The sequence below is a fragment of the Schistocerca serialis genome, chromosome 9 (genome assembly GCF_023864345.2).
Source record: "Schistocerca serialis cubense isolate TAMUIC-IGC-003099 chromosome 9, iqSchSeri2.2, whole genome shotgun sequence".
NCBI classification, from domain to species: Eukaryota; Metazoa; Arthropoda; class Insecta; order Orthoptera; family Acrididae; genus Schistocerca; species Schistocerca serialis.
The window spans coordinates 484,543,111-484,548,060 of NC_064646.1; the positions used below are offsets into that span (position 1 = coordinate 484,543,111).

Here is a 4,950-nt window from a genome sequence, read left to right on the forward strand (position 1 = left end):
CGCCTAACATGCTTCTGCCCGATATCGCCAGTACCTACCGAGGAGAACAGCCATGCACAAGGCGCCTTTCATCTAATGATGATAATGATTAACCGTCGAACGCGTTGTGGATGAAACAAAAAATTGAGAAAGACGCAGAGTTATGTATCAATATACTTTTTTTCTTCCACAAATGGTCGCTGTCACGGTGCGATTTTGACACCTGTAAAAGTCTAACAACTGATCCTTATCCTCACCTAACTGCCGCGCGGGGTTAGCCGAGCGGTCTAAGGAGCTGCAGTCATGGACTGTGTGGCTGGGCCGCGCGGGATTAGCCGAGCGGTCTAGGCGCTGCAGTCATGGACTGTGCGGCTAGTCCCGGCGGAGGTTCGAGTCCTCCCTCGGGCATGGGTGTGTGTGTTTGTCCTTAGGATAATTTAGGTTAAGTAATGTTTAAGCTTAGGGACTGATGACCTTAGCAATTAAGTCCCATAAGATTTCACACACATCTGAACAACATCTGTGCGGCTGGTCCCGGTGGAGATTCGAGTCCCCCCTCGGGCATGGGTGTCTGTGTTTGTCCTTAGGATAATTTAGATTTAGCAGTGTGTAAGCTTAGGGACTGATGACCTTAGCAATTAAGTTTCATAAAATTTCACACACATTTGAACTTTTTTTTTTCGCCTAACTGACTGAGCTCACGTGATCATAGGCAGTGAGCCACTATCACCATCCGATTTTAACATGAAGAGATAGTGTTTATTCTCTGTTTATTCAGGTTTGTAGCAGAGTGAAAAACATTTTATCAAAACAGTCCCTGATCAAGAAATTATAAGATTCGATCGTAGTTCCTGTTAAACACTTTTTTACGTACGATCAACAAAGAAGTGGAATGTAGTGGTATGAGACTGCTGAATCTTTATGTGTATCCAATCGGAGCTACATTTCGCTGCTTCAAAGGAGACTCATTTTGACAGTTGTCGTACTGTATTCATCTTTTCCTTTCAAACATGTGTACGTATCACAAACAACGATCTACTTGAAGTAATAGTCTTCAACATGTTACTTTTTTTTTGCCATGGCAGCGTCCAAATTTCACAGCGTGATTCTGAGAGAACATTTTTTATTCAAATGTAGTTTCTCACGTAAGTCGACTTTCCACATACGTCTTATGCAGTATATGTATAATCGTGGGACTTGCGACATCCTCAGTTGTTAATGGCGGTTATTCGCCACGCCAAACCGTGCTGAGTCGAGGGACGAGGAACATCAGCAGTACCGCGGGCCAGTTACCCAGCACATGAATGCGCTACAGCTGAGCGTTGACCATCACAACCATCCGACGATCTGCAACTGACATCGCCGACCAGTAGATCACTGAAACACTGAGTGAACTCTACAGCTCGCAGAGGTTTCCTCGACTGAGGAAGGAGGAAGGAGTCACTGTCTGCAGTGTCAGGAAAATGGGGAAAATTTGACAGCTCAACGAAGCGGAAAGAGTGAATGTGTCTTGTGCAGGTAGATTTAGACAAAAACACCAATCTGGACAGCTTCTCGACACGGACCGTCTTCATGGATTCTGGTAAACTTGCTCCTGTGACAGTTTCTCAGTTACGGGCATAATCTTTTAGGACCACACCATGGCAGCTCACTTGCACCACGTTACTCCTGTTGACAACTGCACTCGATTCGAATTTTATAATATTTATTTCGTCTTTTTTGGTGAAAGTATTTGGAAAAATTTTGTTTAGTAAGTGAGCATTAGTGGTTCTGTTATCGATAAAGTACCACTGATATTGGGTTGTGAAAGTACTGATTGTGTTTTGCCGCTGGTGTAGTTAACACAGGACCAGAATCTCTTTCGATTTTCTATCAGATTTCGAGACAGAGTTAAAAGAATTTCGCACTGGACAGAAGAGAGTAGCTAAAGAGACACATGGAAAATGTTTATTATCACTATTCGTTTTAGGGCAAGTACGAAAATTGTGTATCTAGATTGTCGAACGAGGATCAGCACCCTCCTCTCGTCACTGATGACGGAGCCACTTGCTTCGAAAGCTCGAGTGTGTCAGTGACTCGCAGCACTGCCTGTAGTTTAGAGGTGAGGGCCAGTGTGCACCCCCCCCCCCACCCCCCCGACACCTGTAGCGGAGCTGCGACCCCGCAGAGGCAGGAGGCAGCGGGGCTGACGCAGCGATCGCGCTTTGTCCCCGGCGCGGCGCATTCCAGTTTTTATCGGCGCGCCGCGGCTCGTCATTAATCACTCCGGCCGGCGACTGACAGCGTAATGGCGCCCCGGCCAAAACAAAACGCGCCCGCCGGCCTTCTGACGTCATTAATAACCCCGCCGTCCCCCGAAAGAGAAGCGCCCGGCCCCGGGCCGCCCCCGCCTCGCCGCGCCGCGCCGCGGACCAGCGTCGCAACACAACAAAGGTGTTCGCCTCAATTGTTTATCTGGGTCCTCAATCACATGTTCCGTCTTATTAATGTGTGGCGGCGACCTTGAGGTCCGGCGCGCAGCACGTGTGTGACGGTGGAGGAGGAGGAGGCTGAGAGGAAGGCCCACGTGGCTAGGCTGCTGCTGCTGCTGGCGCGGCGGCGCATTCCTCGCCAAATGAACTGCGGCGCTGCCTCTGGTGGGACCACGGAAGGCGGCAGCCGACGCAAAAAGAATGCGCGAGGGGGCGAGGGAGGCGCGGCGAAAATGAGAAACGACCGCTACGGCCGCTGCTCCTTCTGCTGGCTGCCTCCCAGTCACAGCTATGGACTCGAACGAGCCCACGTTTCTCCCAGGCTCTCCACTAATTCGTGTTCACCACCTGTTACAGGGAGATTCTAAGCAAGATACGGAAGAGGGGTAGTTCGTCAACTGTAATTATTATCTAATGTTACTTATAATCCGTCTTGATTGCAAATTTTTTTTTATTCATATGACCGGTTTCGGTTCATCCATGACCATCTTCAGATCTGTAACGATAATGATACTAGTGTACTATTTCACGAATGCAAGCCTTTTTCATCCTATCTAATCAACATCAAATGTACCAGAACGTACCTGATATTTCAGTTACAGGAGTAACCCGTCCAAATCCAGCAACTTTCACATGCTGCGTCACAGTGTTATAATTAATACACATGACGTGCATTCTGCCAACCAATGTTACCGACAGGTGGCGTCTGGTACATTTGTTACATTCCATTTGCACATATTGTATTCTACAGATTTTAATTAAGTATTTTTGGAGATAAAAGTTAATCAAAAAAATCTACTGAAAACAATATGTGCAAATGGAATGTAACAAATGTACCAGACGCCACCCGTCGGCAATAGTGTTATAATTAATATAAATGACGTGCATTCTGCCAACCAATTTTATGTGTCGCAGCATGTGAAAGTTGCTGGATTTGGACGGGTTACTCCTGTAACTGAAATATCAGGTACGTTCTGGTACATTTGATGTTGATTAGATAGGATGAAAAAGATTTGCTTTCGTGAAATAGCAAATTAGTATCATTATCGTTACAGATCTGAAGATGGTTCTGGATGAACCGAAACCGGTCATACGAATAAAAAAAAAATTTGCAATCAAGACAGATTATAAGTAACATTATACAGTCACAGATTGCTGCTATCTCATCAGACGTAATATCTGTTTTTGCGTAATTATTATCTATTTTCCGCTATGGCCTAGGTTCGGCCTTTACGTTGACACAATGTGCAAGGTATGACAAAAATTTATTCAAGTCATTTTTGTCTAGAACAGTTTTGAACTATCGATTTGTCGCATAAAAATAAAATTTTTACTTAATTGTAATTATTATTTAGGAAAAATGTTTTCTATCACGATCGTTAGAGTTCTGCTGTTTAAGTTAACTGTGGGGTCCTGCCCACGCGTCTCGTATGGGGTGCCTAAAAACAATTCAAGCAATTAACATTAGTAGTTTTTATTACAAATTTACACCAAGTGTCGCAAGCGATGGGCGACATGCAAACAGTTATGTACTTCCAGAAAGAGATTTTCGCTCTGCATCGGAGTGTGCGCTGATATGAAACTTCCTGACAGATTAAAACTGTGTGCCGGACCGAGACTCGAACTCGGGACCTTTGCTGTGAGGACGGGGCGTGCGTCATGCTTGGGTAGCTCAGTTGGTAGAGCACTTGCCCGCGAAGGCAAAAGTCCCGAGTTCGAGTCTCGGTCCGGCACACAGTTTTAATCCGCCAGGAAGTTTCATATCAGCGCACACTCCGCTGCAGAGTGAAAATCTCATTCTGTGGCTAAGTCATGTCTCCACAATATCCTTTCTTTCAGGAGTGCTAGTTCTGCAGGTTCGCAGGAGAGCTTCTGTAAAGTTTGGAAGGTAGGAGACGAGGTACTGGCAGATGTAAGGCTGTGAGGATGGGGTTTGAGTTGTGCTTGGGTAGCTCAGTTGGTAGAGCACTTGCCCGCGAAAGGCAAAGGTCCCGAGTTCGAGTCTCGGTCCGGGACACAGTTTTAATCTGCCAGGAAGTTTAAGTTATGAACTTCACTATAGACGATGTTCAAACAAGCAATGATATATGGATAACTAATTACTGTTCTGTAGCTGCTAGGCCATGCTAATACTCTGCGAATAGTGACCACTAATGTCCGGCCGATGCTAGCAGAGTGGCGCTTATATTCACTTTTTACAGAGGTCGCTCCTGCCGAATCGCAGTCTTGTCAGCAGTCTATTAGCTACCGTCGCCCGACCGCCTTCTCTGGTTTTGAGTTCTTCCTCTTCGTCCCGGCGCCTGTGGTTATGCCAGAACATTAATTAATTTACATCTAAAAGCAGATCGAATTATACATAAGCATAGCAAATAAAAAATATTTTGTAAGGAGAAATTATATATAAAGCAGAGTGTATGTATATGTGTCCAGAATATCGTCCCAAACCCCTGGATCGATTTCAACGTAATTTAACACAGAAACAGCAGGCCTCACGAGAAGC

The 4,950-nt window shown here is 45.7% G+C and overlaps 1 non-coding gene across 1 annotated transcript; it reads left to right on the forward strand.

Annotated features, from left to right (window-relative positions):
- Positions 1 to 4,392: 4,392 nt before the first annotated feature.
- On the forward strand, positions 4,393 to 4,467 carry Trnas-cga (transfer RNA serine (anticodon CGA)). Its single transcript has one exon. It is a non-coding gene; the product is annotated as a tRNA-Ser (tRNA).
- Positions 4,468 to 4,950: the final 483 nt, after the last annotated feature.